Source organism: Megascapheus bottae, chromosome 13 (assembly GCF_031878675.1).
Source record: "Megascapheus bottae isolate mThoBot1 chromosome 13, mThoBot2.hap1, whole genome shotgun sequence".
Taxonomy (NCBI): Eukaryota; Metazoa; Chordata; class Mammalia; order Rodentia; family Geomyidae; genus Megascapheus; species Megascapheus bottae.
The window spans coordinates 39,882,677-39,897,187 of NC_143521.1; the positions used below are offsets into that span (position 1 = coordinate 39,882,677).

At 35.3% G+C, this 14,511-nt stretch overlaps 1 pseudogene; it reads right to left on the reverse strand.

Annotated features, from left to right (window-relative positions):
• Positions 1-2,712: 2,712 nt before the first annotated feature.
• On the reverse strand, positions 2,713-3,633 carry LOC150055881 (KATNB1-like protein 1 pseudogene; annotated as a pseudogene).
• Positions 3,634-14,511: the final 10,878 nt, after the last annotated feature.

Consider the following 14,511-nt stretch of genomic DNA (forward strand, 5'->3'; position numbering starts at 1 on the left):
ATAATAGCAGCTCTTCCACCTTCCAAAGTCCTGTCCCCTCTTCTCTCAGCCTTCTGCAATCTTCTCTCCCTTTGATGTACAAAAGTCCTGTGGGACATTCTGGGGACTAAAAGACATCACTGTGAAGTGGTTGCCCTCATGTTTGACATGTAAGAACTCAAGAACTGTTAGACAGTTTTGTAATTATTCATGCTTCATAAACTTTACATAAATGTCCCTTTTAATCCAATTATAATGCAGTAAGGCAGGCATCTGCATTCCTAATTTTGAAAGAAGAAATTTGAGGATTGGTGATACCAGAAATCAGTTCATTCAGCATAACAAAATCTAAAACCACAGATTTCAATGTTCTCACAGGGATGCCAACCCACTTTTTCTGTTTAAACGCAACACATACCTGAGATGTCCCAATAGGCTTTGCTTTGCCCATTATCCAGATTTGCTGACAATATTAGTTCTATCCAGATGGAAGGCACGGTTCCCTGAGCTGCTAGAAATGCACACCATTATTTCTCTTCATTGGGCTTTGTACTTTATACGTTCAGTATTTTTTGCTTCCCATTTTCCATTGAGACCCTCATTTCTTTCAATAATTTTTATTATAGTTGTACAAAGAATTTACCACTTAACAAGGCAATTTATGATACACTGTGTATTGATCAGTGTCACGCCTTTCAACATTCTCACTTATTGCTCTTCTCCCAATTCCTTCTCTTATTTCTTCCTAATTTGATAGGATATACATTGAATTCTTGACTGAACTCTTTTTTTTGAACAATCAAAACAAAGTTTTCAGAGATGATACAGGTTTACAATTCAAATTCCCACATCCTGAAAGATGTCTCAAATAATTCATCACTCAAATCAAGAAATACAATAATCTGGAATTCGCCACATCTGAAGATATAATACCAGCTGATGTAATTGATGCTCACTAGGACGCAATATGAAACAGAGATATATAAACAGCTCTTGTGACACAGGAGATAAAACTGATCCAACAGGGTATGAACATGTGTGTGAAGACATAACAGTGAAGTTTCCTCCATAACCAATATAAGCCAGCCCAGGGTAAGATAATATTTAACATGTTTATAGCAAGATGCTGAGGATTCCTGTCAGTAGTCTCTAACTAGGTAAATGTTAAGAGGTGGATATACAGTTTTTAGAAACACTGAAATTTGTGTCTTTGTCCAGATGGCTGTCAGGCCTATTAAGGTGATAGCTGGGTGCCAATGATTCACACTTGTAATTCTAGCTACTCAAGAGGCTGAGATCTGAGGATCATGGTTCAAAGCCAGCTCAGGCAGGGCAATCTTTGAGACTCTTATTTATAATTAAGCACCAAAAAAGCCAGAAATGAAGCTGTGGCTCAAGTGATAGCCCTAGCCTTGAGCAAAAAAGTTCAGAGATAGCACCCAGGGCCTTGAGTTCAAGGCCCTAGGGCCAGCATGAAAAAAGGTAAGATGATAAGAACCACCAGTTGAGGCATCAAATTCCAATCAAGCCCCACATCAACAAAAAAAAAAAGAAAGAAAGAAAAGAAAGAAAAAAATAGAAGATATGGACAATTCCAAGTTCTAACACTCTAGAATTAACCAATTAACATCGGTATCTAAAAGAAATGACCACATAATTTACTGGGATTCCATACTAACCATTAGAGGAGGTAGTAATGTTAAGTTGGAATTTAAAACACAAGGTCAGTTATTAGAACTGTAAACAATTCTAAATCATTGTAGTGAAAAATGTATTGAAAAAGAATTAGAATTCATATAAAAATCAGAACTAAAAAAGCAAATAATAGAAATATTTAGTGAATTTACTCAAATAGAAGCAGTTTAAAGGATACATAAATGAAAAATATTAGACATGTATGTACAAAAAAGCAAATATAAATTAGTCAGCTCTGGACATTCCAGTTAAATATTCATAGATATACACATTCACCTTTTTCTTTATATTGATAAATACATACATGATAGGAAAATTCTGGGAAAAAAATTAGAAATACTAAAATACACTCTCAAGTTTAAAAATTGCGTGGAATATGTTTCACAGAAAACTCTCCATAAATGTAAACCCTGATTTAATTCCATGATTTTCATCATGCCAGAAGCATGATTGGTTTTAATTTTTTAAAAAATATTGGTATCATATCACATTGGCTTATTAATAATTAAGATATTTTGTATACATAGTATCAGCATGGACAAAATTTTTTAATATTGATTACTATGATGTTTCAAGCTTTCAAAGTCTTTTCAACATAAGAAAATAGCTGCATTCACTAAAGTGTTTCTTATACAACATAAAAATTAATGATTGGTCTTTGTAATTCTACTAGTAAGTCCTGAATATCTTCTCATATAGTATAGACGATATTCCTTCATAGGATTGCAGTAAGACCAGTAGTTCTTAAACAATGTTACCAAATAACCAAGCATCCCAAAGCAGCAGGTGAACAATCTTCACAGTGCACTTTCACCTCACTAAAGTTGGAGCTGCTCCTTTTGGATATTTTTCCACTTCAATGTGAAGTAGATTGCTAAGATTTTCATTAGTGGTTTCATTATGTGGCTTTTTAAAGAAAAATGGTTTTGATTCCCACCCTCCCACAGTTCACAGTTCCCAGAAGAGATCTGTTTGGGGAAATCATAATAGTCCAACCATGTTCGGAATAACCAGATGCACCTCAGTAGATGAAATCTCTCAAGGCAACTGTAATAAATAAGCATCTACGTCCTTAGCTATATTACCAGTATATCCTGGAACCAAAGTAAGATGGTTTTCTTCTTCCCACAATCCACTTAATTGTTGTTTTAAAATCTTAATATTTCCATCATTTATAACTTCTGTTTTGGATGATAGTTCGGACCACCACCTCTTTATTATTGCTTGAAGCCAGTTTAGGCCAACTATTACATACTCTTCAAATTTGCTTTTAAGTAATGACTTTACTAGAGGCAACAAGTCTACACAACAGCCAAGTGAGACATACTGCTTTTCTTCCTGCAAACTATTGGTAAGCACAGGAAGGCAATCTACCACAATTCCAAGATCTTCTATCCTCACCAAATATTCTACAAGTTCACTTATATTTCTCTTTCTCCAGAATGTTAAAGCTACATTCAACCTCAAATTCCTGCTGAATAAAACTTGAGCCATTGTTTCATGATCCTGAGAAACCTCTGAAAAAAAACCACTTAATTTTGATGATGGGCTTTCTGTTTGTGAAGAAACAGCTTCACTAGAGTTAACCAAGTATGTTCGACTATCATGGTGTAACTTTTCAGGCAGGTGGCTTGCACAAGCCAGTTCATTTTCTTTATTTGCCATGTCACAGCCCCCACTTTTAGGGGACTGTCTTTTTCTGTAGCAAGGATTTGGGAAGGGATGATAAACTTTCTTTCTGTGCTAGATCATCTTACAAAGTTTATCTGAGCTTTTCACAGCTTGTCCCACTGTTCTATTTATGTAAGCAGCCAACTGTTTTGGAGATTTCTTAACCTCCTTCATGTTCTTATTAGTGAAACTGGAGCTCTTTTTTCTAGGAAGATCAATAGAATGATCCTCAATATTACAAAAATTTCATTTTTTAACATTGTGGATTTCAGATGCCATAATCTCTTAAATACCCAGCCCAGCCCAGCCCCGCGCCAACAGACTTGCTTGCACAGAGCAGACCTCAGCTCCCGGCCAGGACCCACCCGCAGCCATTCAAACGCCGCTGCGCTCTCTGCCCTGAACTTTTTCTTTTTCTTTTCATTCCTCCACCCCTTTTCCTTTGGCCCATCCCTTTCAAGTACTAACTTTCTGGTGTTTATTTTGTTGATTTTTCCCTTTAAAAAAATTAATTACACTATTTGGGCTCTCCTTTGAATCTACCATATTTCAGTCATATACTTGCATAACTCTCAACATAATTTTCTACATATTTTACATTTCCTTGCATCTATGATATCTAAGATGTGATTCTTTCAAAATACTTACTGAAAAAAACAAAAATACAACCCCCCCAAAGTACCTAATGATGGATTGATTGTCTGATGATGGATTGAGTCTTTAATAATTATCCCTGTTGGTTGATTATATACTATTGATTTATTTCTGGATATAGTAGACATATTCTCCATAGTTTCCCCATTGTGCATTATTGGAAACTAAAAGTAAAAATATGCATACATACATACACACATCCATACTTACATATAAGCATAGTTAGAAAAATAGCAAGGAGTGGTAAATACAGTACTGAAAATTCAAATAAGATGCATACCTTGGGTTGACTCACCCTTCTGTAATTTGAATGAAGAACTCTGACATGGTAGCATGGAAGCTGACATAAATGCGCTGTATATTTATTTCAATTTTCTGGTATACGTGATATTTCTAATAAAATAAAGGTGAAATGTTATGGGATTTTTTTAATTAAAAGGCATTGTAAATGATATACACAGTAAGGTGTATATTTGGGATCAAGTTAAGCACCTGCAGAAAACTAAAGTTGGATCCTTCTTTGTCACCCTGCACCAGGAGTAACTCCAAATGGATCAAAGACCTAGAAGTAAAAGCCGATACACTGAAAACTTTACAAGAAGGAATTGGAAATACTCTAGGTCTCCTTGGCACAGGTCGAAACTTTCTTAATAAGGACCAAGAAACACTACAAATCAAACAAAGGCTGTATAAGTGGGACTGCATTAAACTGCAGAGCTTCTGTATGGCAAAGGACATAGCTAGCAAATTAACTAGAAAGCCTACAGAGTGGGAGAAGATCTTCACCAACCATACAATGGACAAAGGCCTCATATCTAAAATATATCAACAGTTCAAAAAATTGAGTCACCCAAAACTAATCTCCAAAGAAACAACTATCCCATTAAAAGATAGGACAAAGACTTAAAGAGAGACTTCTCTGAAGAAGAAGTAAAAATGGCCTATAGACACATGAAGAAATGTTCCACATCTCTTGTCATAAGAGAAACGCAAATTAAAACAACTCTATGATTCTACCTCACTCCGGTTAGAATGGCCAGGATCAAGAAATCTAATAACAACAGATGCTGGAGGGGATGTGGCCAGGAGGGATCATTACTACACTGTTGGTGGGAGTGCAAACTCATCCAACCACTATGGAAAGCAGTATGGCAGTTCCTTAAAAGACAATATAGAACTCTCCTATGACCCAGCAATTCCATTATTTGGCATTTACCCAATCATCCAGAAACAAGGACATACTAAATCCACTAGCACAACGATGTTCATGGCAGCACTATTTACCATAGCAAAGATATGGACCCAACCCAGATGTCCCTCAGTTGATGAGTGAACCAACAAGATGTCGTATATATACACAATATAATTCTATGCTGCTGTCAGAAAGAATGACATTGCCCCATTTGTAAGGAAATGGAAAGACTTAGAACAAATCATATTAAGTGAAGTAAGCCAGACTCAAAGGAACATAGGCTCAATGATTTCCCTCATATGTCATAATCAGTAGAAACCTTGGGCTCTCCTAGCAGAGATTTACAATAGAACAAAATCTAGATACATAAGGCCATATAGGATGTTGCTAAATGAAAGGACCTCCAGGATATAGAAACAAAAGCCATATAATGAATGATTGTTGTCCTTAATGTACTATGTTATCTTTCATCTCTTTTACTGTCCCTTGGTTATCTCATATTGTTACAATATTTCACTTTGCTATCTGATATATTTTATATATGCTTAATTGGTTATTTGAAATTGGAGAGGGAAGGGGGAAATCAAGATGTGCGGGGGGGGGGGGGGGAGGACGGGAGGGAAATGGGGACCATGACATGAGAAATGGTATCAATGTTTGTGAAGTAATGTACCTTCTATCTGGTGAATATAATGTAACCCTTCTATTAATTACAATAAAAATGTATGAAAAAAGCAGGTTAAATACTGAGTCTATATTACTCCTAGAGAATCATACAGTAAGCTGCCAATACAGGAACAGTAGAGCTGCATGGTTTTATTTAATTTTGTTTTAAGGTGTGTTTTGGATGCTGGTAGATACTCTATCTTCTGAGCCACATCTTTGTTTTTCTAATAGGGTTTGGTGTTTTTGGCTGAGGCCAACCTCAATTGCCAGACCTTGATCATCCCGTGGTCAGCCTTCCTCTTAGGTAAGATCACCAGTGCATGCCACTATGTCTGGCTTATTAATTGAGATACAGTCTTACTAATATATTTTTTGTTTTTTATTTTCTTTTGGCCAGGCAGATCTTGAGCCATAATCTTCCCAAACCAGCCTCCTGTGTAGTTGAGATTACAAGCATAAACCACTGTGCCCTACTTTGTTCAAAATGATCTGCCATTTTCAGAGTGCAACCTTTAATCGTCATGCAATCTGATTATCCTACACCTTGATGGGTACAAGCAGACAAAAAAACAAAAATCAGTTTTTGTTGTTTTATTAGAAGCAATGCCATCTTTATGGACTTGCCTTTATATCTCATTGGTTGGAGAGGTGAGTTTTCAAGTGAACATCATTTGTCTCAATATATATCTAGGATTTTATTAATAAGCAAGATGAAAAAATTGTTCCTGTATGAGTTAGAACAGTGGATGATACAATGATATTCAAATATCCCCTTCATATAGGGCATTTCTACAATTTGGGGATTACATATGTATAAATTTAGCTTTATGTGGCTCCTGCCATCTTGAGTTATGATCTCTATGAACACCCCAGAAATAAACGTAGCTAATTTCTCCAGTAAGGTATGGAGAAAACCATTATACTGGTGTGTGGACTTTGATAAGTGGGCCCTGGCTCAGTTCTACCTTCAGCAAAAACAAGTCAATTCCAGCTAGAATGGAATCACTTCTGTCTTAAGCTGCAAGTATATTCCTCTTTCTGATTCAGTTGGTGGGAGTTTGTTGGAACCCAGGACTGCTGGGCCAACAGTATGTCTCCCATTAAATGGTAATCTGTGAAATCTTATTGGTCTGCATCTCTTAAGTCTCATAGCAACTTGAAGCTTGTCCTCTCATGCTGAGCTGGGGTTGTTCTGGTAGCAGTAGTCAGTTCTCTTTGAATTCTTGAACTGCATCCTATGTATTGACCAGCACTTCGTTGCATGTAAATATTATATTGGGCATATAAAAATTAATATGTTAATGCAGGATCAGGATGGATATTCATTTTAGCTCTATGTTCAATCTATTTGTCACAAATCTGACTCTATTATTTTCTCAGTTTATAATTTTTGGATAGTGGTTATCTTTAAGAGCATAATGTTGAATTAATTAGTCATTATTCAGTTCATTATAAGAAACAGATGAACATGTAAAAGAAGAGATAAAAACACTGAACATTAAATTTCCAATTACCTTTTTGGGGATCACAAAATGCACTTTATTTCCAAAATCGGGTCGTGTTTATCAGTTAGTTGAAAGTACTGCTTTCCTGTACATATCCCTGAGAATTAACTGTTCCTATTTACCATTGGAAATCAACTACTTTTCTATTTGTTACTGAGATGGATGGTTTTTAATGTCTCCTGAAATTAGGCTGAGCCACTATCCAAGGACCACTTCCCGACTCAAACCATGCTGGCTGCAGCTTTTGTATAAGGTATATCTCTAAATGAGGCTGTCACATTTCTACACTCCCTTTATGAGGCTCAATGCATCTGTTCAATTTGGGAATGGAAGAGTCCTTGGGGAAATATAGACATGATAGAGGTTTTGCTTGGTTGGTATTTTGTTTCTTAAGGGAAAATTGATGTTCACAACAGACCTTGAGTCAAAACACTGAATTACCACAAAGGTCGTATCTTAAAACTTCTGTAGTCCAAAGGCTTAAATCACTTTCTAAGAGCAGAATAGTTACATCATTCCCTTAAAGCTCTTCTTATATAAATTAAGCATATGCTACTCAATCTCAGATAAACAACAGATCAAATATATTTTACTGGCTAATAGAGGGGAAGGCTTAATTAGCACTCTTCCCCACTTCTTAGTTACTGCTTCAGTTTTCCAGATGAATTAAAATCAAGAGTTAACACTTTGGAGTTGATATAGGCAAACATCATCTTCTAGGAGATCAATATTTTCTATTATCCAATGAAAACATAAGTTTGAATGACTCTGGATAGGATAAAGTCATCATATGATTTGTTTTTGACAATGACATTTTGCTTGTGGTAGTAAACAAACTTTGCATCCTCAATCCTGGGGATAAAATCTGAAAATCGATATCTCTGGATATTTAGAAAGCATTTGGAGACTGACTTAATCTCATCTAGTTCCTTTATAAAAATTGAGGGCAAATTCTTTCAATTACCAAAAGAATTAATGCAGTTTATATCTTTTCTGGGATCATCTGACACAAGCTAATTTCAGGATGCGGGTGGGCTTTCACAACTATCATTGTCTACAGTAGGCTTATCTGGGGATCTCTTGCTTAGAGTGCATTATCTACACTCCCCTTGCATGAAGTCCTGGATATGGCCATTAGGTCTATGAGTTTTCTTTCAGATTTATGATTCATTTATACTAACATGAGAGACTGGATTATTGTGAACTTTGAATTCCTATACCACAGGCTTGTGGATCTCACATCCTAAATATTCTTAGAAATATTAGTAAACCCACAAAACAAGGACTTGAAAAAAGATAATCAGTGTGTGTGTGTGTGTGTGTGTGTGTGTGTGTGTGTGTGTGTGTGTGTGTGTGTGTGTGTTGGTCCTGTGGCTTGATCTCAAGGCCTGGGTGCTGCCTCTGAGCTCTGTCTTACTCAAGGCTAGTGCTCTCACTCCCAAACTACAGCTCTACTTCCAGCTTTTTAGTGGTAAATTGGATATGAGTCTTATGGACTTTCCTCTCTGGATTTGAACCATGATCCTCATATCTTAGTCTCCTCAGTAGCTAAGATGACCAGCATTTTGATGTTTCTCAAATCAATAAGTGTCTACTCTTTTCACATTTATTCAATATGGTAGTAGAATTTCTGACAATGGCAATATGCAGGGGAAAGAATTGTTCTTTTTTGTAGATGATATAATCCTATACTTAATAATCCCTACAGGCTATACCTAAAACTTTTTGATCTGATAAACACCTTTGAGAACTGTATGATATAAAGCAAATGCTAAAAAATCAGTACCTACCCTACAAACCAGTAATAACCAGTCTGAGAATAAAATTAGAAAAACGAATCTATTCACAACACCCCAAATCTCTAGCTATTAATTTAACCAAAAAAATGAAAGAGCACTGCAATGAAAATGATACAGCCTTTAAAAAGGAATTAAAATAGATCAGGATGGTTGTGATATATATATATATATTTCATTCACTTTAGTTGTGTGTGGAAATTCTTGTTTTTATACACATAATTCAAATATTTTATTTTTATGAGATGTGGGCTCAGATACATTTTGTTGAGTTATTTGCTTTCTTATCATTGTGTCCTTAGAAACTTTAAATTCTTTTAGATTACAGTCCTTTGTCACGATTTGTGATTTGTTAGCATTTCTTACAATCTTTGGCCTTTTTTCACTCTCATAATGATAGTTATCTAAAAGAATAATTTTACTTTAATCTTGGCGCATTCCAATTTTTCAAGCTTATGAATTATACTTTTGAATCCTATCTAAAGCCTTTGACTAAATCTGGGCCACAAGCAATTTCTTTTTAAGAATTGTATTTTTGCTTTATACTATTTTATGGTCCATTCTAAGGTTATTTTTATATGGGTGTAATATTTGCATTAAGATTCATTGTGTTACTTATGTCTGCTTATTACAGCATTCCTTGTTGAATAGCCTATTTTCACCTACCATTGCCTTGGAAATTTATGTGAAAGTATCTTGACCACATATGTGAATATGTATTTTTTATTACTTTTCTCTTTCACTAATAATTTATCTTTGTACTAATATCATGTATTCCTGACTAGTTTTTTCTTTTAAGTTACTCTCAGAGTTTTGGAGCCTTTTGAAAGTCTCACCAAACCAGTAGTTATTGCATCTCCATTTGTCTTGAATATTGTAGCTTCATAGAAAGTGTTGAAAGTGATGTTCCTTCTTTCTTTTTTCAGAATCATGTTGACTATTTTAGGTCTTTTGCAATCTCAGACAAAGCTAGAATCAGATTGTGAATTTTTACATAAAGTGCTTATTTTCATGGTGCTATTATAAAAGAAATGTCAATTTGGAGAGAACCAACATCAAATACAATGGACCCCTTTCACCCACGAATCCAGTATTGCTCTGTTTACTTTGGACTTTAAAGACATGCCTCAGAAATTCCTATACTTTGAAGTGGATAGGTCTTAAGATTTTATTAATTTTTGTTTCTTAAGATTCAATAATTTTAGCTCTAATATAAATGACAATGCTGCATATTTTTATTTTCAAGTGATTTACTCCTCATTATTACAAATGGAGGGGTCTTTTTGGATGCTTGATTTCTTATTATGCCACCTTGCTAAATTCACATTTTATATCTAGAAAAAGTTTATTACATTTCTTAGAAGGTTGTATATAGACAATTATTCTATCTGTGAATGAAGGCTGTTTTATTTTCTCTTCCAATCTGGATGTCTTTATTCACATTTTCAGGCTTACTGGACTAATGAGTGCTTCAGCCTAGTGCTTAAGTATTGACAGTGGGCACTGAAGCCTTTTTTCCCTTTTAGAGAAAGGCTTCTAGTGTTTTACCATTTATCACGGTCCTGTCAATGTTTTGCAGGTACAGTCATCACAGTGAGAAAGCCCTCTGTGCCGAGTTTGCTAAGAACTGCAGTTAAACCTGAAAGGTAGGGTCAGCAGTGGGTGGCTCATAACTGTAACTCTAGCTGCTAAGGAGGCTGAGATCTGAAAATTGAGGTTTAAAGACATTCCAGGAAGAAAAGTCTGTGAGATGCAGTTCTCCAATTTCTCAGCAAGAAACTAGAAACAGAGGTATCATCCTAAGTGGTAGAGCACCAGTCTAGAGGAAAAAAAAACCCAAAACAAAACAACAACAAAAGAGTGAATGTTGGAGATCCTAAGTTTAAGCCCCAGTAATGAGCACAGACAAATTAACTTGTTCTTTTCCAACAGTATCTCCTCTTCCCTCGTTTCTCTCATGCTCTCCCTCCCTCCCCCTTCCCTCATAAGATGTTTAGTTCATTTTCAACATGTCTAGAGAATATCACTGCTGCATTTGTTCATCCTCTGTCCCATTTCTGTGCTAACCCTTTGCTTCCCCCAAACCAATACACTTACATGCAAAACAAAAAGGTGCAGAAACCAAAATAGCGACAAAGGAGAAAAAAAATCCCTCCAAACTAAAAAAAAGATAAGAAAAAACTCTTGCTTCTTCTTCTTGTAGTTCATTTGAATAAACATATGATCACATAGCTCTTGAGCCTTTCAAACCATCGGTGAATTCTTGGGCTTTTCTATGAGGATGGCTGCATGTTTTTTTTTATCTTTTTAAATCTTTTAATATGGTAAATTTCATTAACTCTTCCTACTTTTAAGGCTATATGAAGCAACTGCCTGTACTTCTAAAAGATCCATACGTATTATGTCTTTACTTCATATGTTACTTTTTTAAATATTTCCTGTGTATTACAGTATGTTCTGTTTCAAATGCTTAAGATCGATGGTAAACAGAAACAAAGTCTCCTCTGCTGGACAGATTATAATCTAATTGGGTAAATAGTAAAAAGAAAACCAAGTAGATAGTTGACATGTCTAGGCATGGTAAGGTGAATTAAGGAATTAAGAGAGGTTGAAGGGCGAATATGTCAGAAGTGTGATTGGTGGTATATTCTCATTACAGAGAGCAGCCAGGAAGGGCATCTCTGATACAGAGGCATTTGAACTATCCCCTGGATTAGGAGTGTGTGTGGTGATGTGGGGCGGGGGTGGAACCATTCGGACACCTGGAGGAAATGAGTTTCTAGCAGAAGGATGAAGTATAAGTAGGGCATGCTTGATGTATTTTTGAAACCACTGAAAGATCACTGTAGTTGATTGAATGTATGGGGATATACCTTTGCATTAGTTACATTAACATTGTTAGTGTTAGTGACACAAATGAAACTGAAACTGGACAATGTACTTCTATGTCAAGCAGGTGTCACTAAATGGTATTCAAATACAATATCCAAATCAACAGTTCAATTTTAGTATATATTTATTGTATTTTTCTAATATTGATCTGATTATTTCAAAGTGTAAAGCTGAGACATAAAAAGTAGCATATATCAGCATTAATATGTACAAGTTTACAGCTGAATTATTCTTGGTCATACCATATTATTTAGTTATTTAGTGTTTGACTATTAAATTATACCATGTGACTAGCTTTTCTTGATCAGATATTATTATTATTATTATTATTATTATTATTTGATACTTGATTTTTTTAACATCAACAACATCTGGTAGTTTTGACATAAAGTTGGGTTGCAAATTCATAGAATCATTTTTACACATTCTCAAGCAGTAATCATTCAAATTAGAAGATCTTTTGATAATAGTAAATCTTCTCAAAGCAAGTAAGTATAAGTAATGCATATTCTTTAAAAAGTAATTGGTTTTTTATTAAACTGTAACCTTCTAGGTGTCATTAATATTCACTGTGAATCTTCATGAGGAGGATATTTCTCTGAAAAGAGAAAGCCTACTCGCAGTTCTCAGAAGTTATCCTCCACCACAAGAAACCTGGACAAAACCTGCCCTGGAAAGGCAAGGACACTGTGTCTGCAGAGTGTCTCTCCTAAATGGGAAGCAGCTGGGGTCTGGATGACCCAGCTTGGAATCCCAACCCAAAGGTCGGAAATAATGCCATTAAAAGATTAAACTTTTAAATTTTTATCACTCACTGCTTTTAATTAACCTTTAAAAGCCATTCATGTCAGCATGCATAGTTGCTGGCTTCTGCATAGAGTAGAATTTAATATAGTTCTGTTTTCTCATGAGGATTAGTGGCTGCCTCACATACAGGGTAGCTATGACATTTAAATTTCAATAGTGCCCTGGGTATTCAAAGTACTATTACCTGAGATTCAAGATGGGCCCTAGGGAGAAAGGGGGCCTTCGATCTTCTAATCATTTTCCTTTTCTCTCAGGCAGTTCATAAAATTACTAATATTTTAGATATGATTCATATAATTGCATCAACAATCAGTCTAGTACCAAAGACTATTTTAGATTTTCTATTCATTTATAAAATAAATCTCTACAGTAAGCTACAAAAATGATCTTCAAGAAAAATGAATAAATAAAAGGCATGGAGTTTTAGTTGCCTATTGCTGCATGACAAATACCACTGCATACCAATTGAGAATAAAATGCTTTGATTATTTAATAGTTACTCTGAGTTGGAAACCAGGTAGCTCAAGTGGATCCTCTGTTTAAGGTGGTTGTCCTCAGGTTTTGAGGCTGGATAGGGGGAAAGTCTCTACAGTAATTCTACTAGAAAGATAGATTAATATAGATTATAATATCATCACTAAATAACATCTATTAGCTTTGCCATTGTTCTAAAGTAGAAGTAAAGACTAGGCTTTCCCTACCCTCAGAGGATGAAGAGTACCCAACAACATGAACACAGGAAGCAAGAACATAGTGTACCACCCCAGAGTCTACCACATACAGCATCCAAATAAGAGCTACTTTATATGATTAAAATAGCAATCACTGCACAAAATTGGCTTTGGATTCAAGTAGGGCTAGATGGAAACCTGAATCCTACACTAACTTGATGTCTGCTCCTGTATAAAGCATTTAGTATATCTTAAAGGAGAGGAAAATAAGTAAATAGAATCAAATGAGATAATGTAAACAAAGTGATTTTCATAATGGATGGCATAGAATAAATGGATGACAGTAGCTGCTCATAAAAGTAATGGTAGAAAGTGAAGGGAAGGTAACACGTGCACCTCACAGCCTGCTCAGGTAGCAGCCTAATGGCCCATGTGTTCAACCACACATGCTTGAGTTTCCTCTTAAAATGCACAACATAAAGCACCTCTTCTATCTGCCCTGTTTTGGGCCTTTAAACTTCATTTGTTTTTAAAGAAAATTGTCAAATCTCATTTCTTTTTTTTTAGGGAAACATTTTATAATCTATGTATAAAATCTCAATACGAAACCATGTAAAATGACAGGAATATCCGCTTTACATTAAAAGCCAAATAACTCCCCCCCCAAAAAAAAACCCTACACATACTGAAGGTAAATTTTAATTACAAAACTAGAGTATGAACAACATTTTAAAACAATCTCGATTATTTGGCAACTTACCACATCACTGCAAGACAAATTAGACCTTAAAAAAAGTTTGATTTTATGAAAACATAAGTTGGACAGCATGCTCATATGGGATTAAAATGTTTAAAAAAGAATCTGGTGATACAGCCAGTCTCTCTCCTGAAGTAAGCGTAGAAAACATAAAATCCCTAACGAAGCTCAGTAGACAGGAGTGAATCTTCAATGCATTTCTCTTCGGTGAAAGGACAAGAGGGTC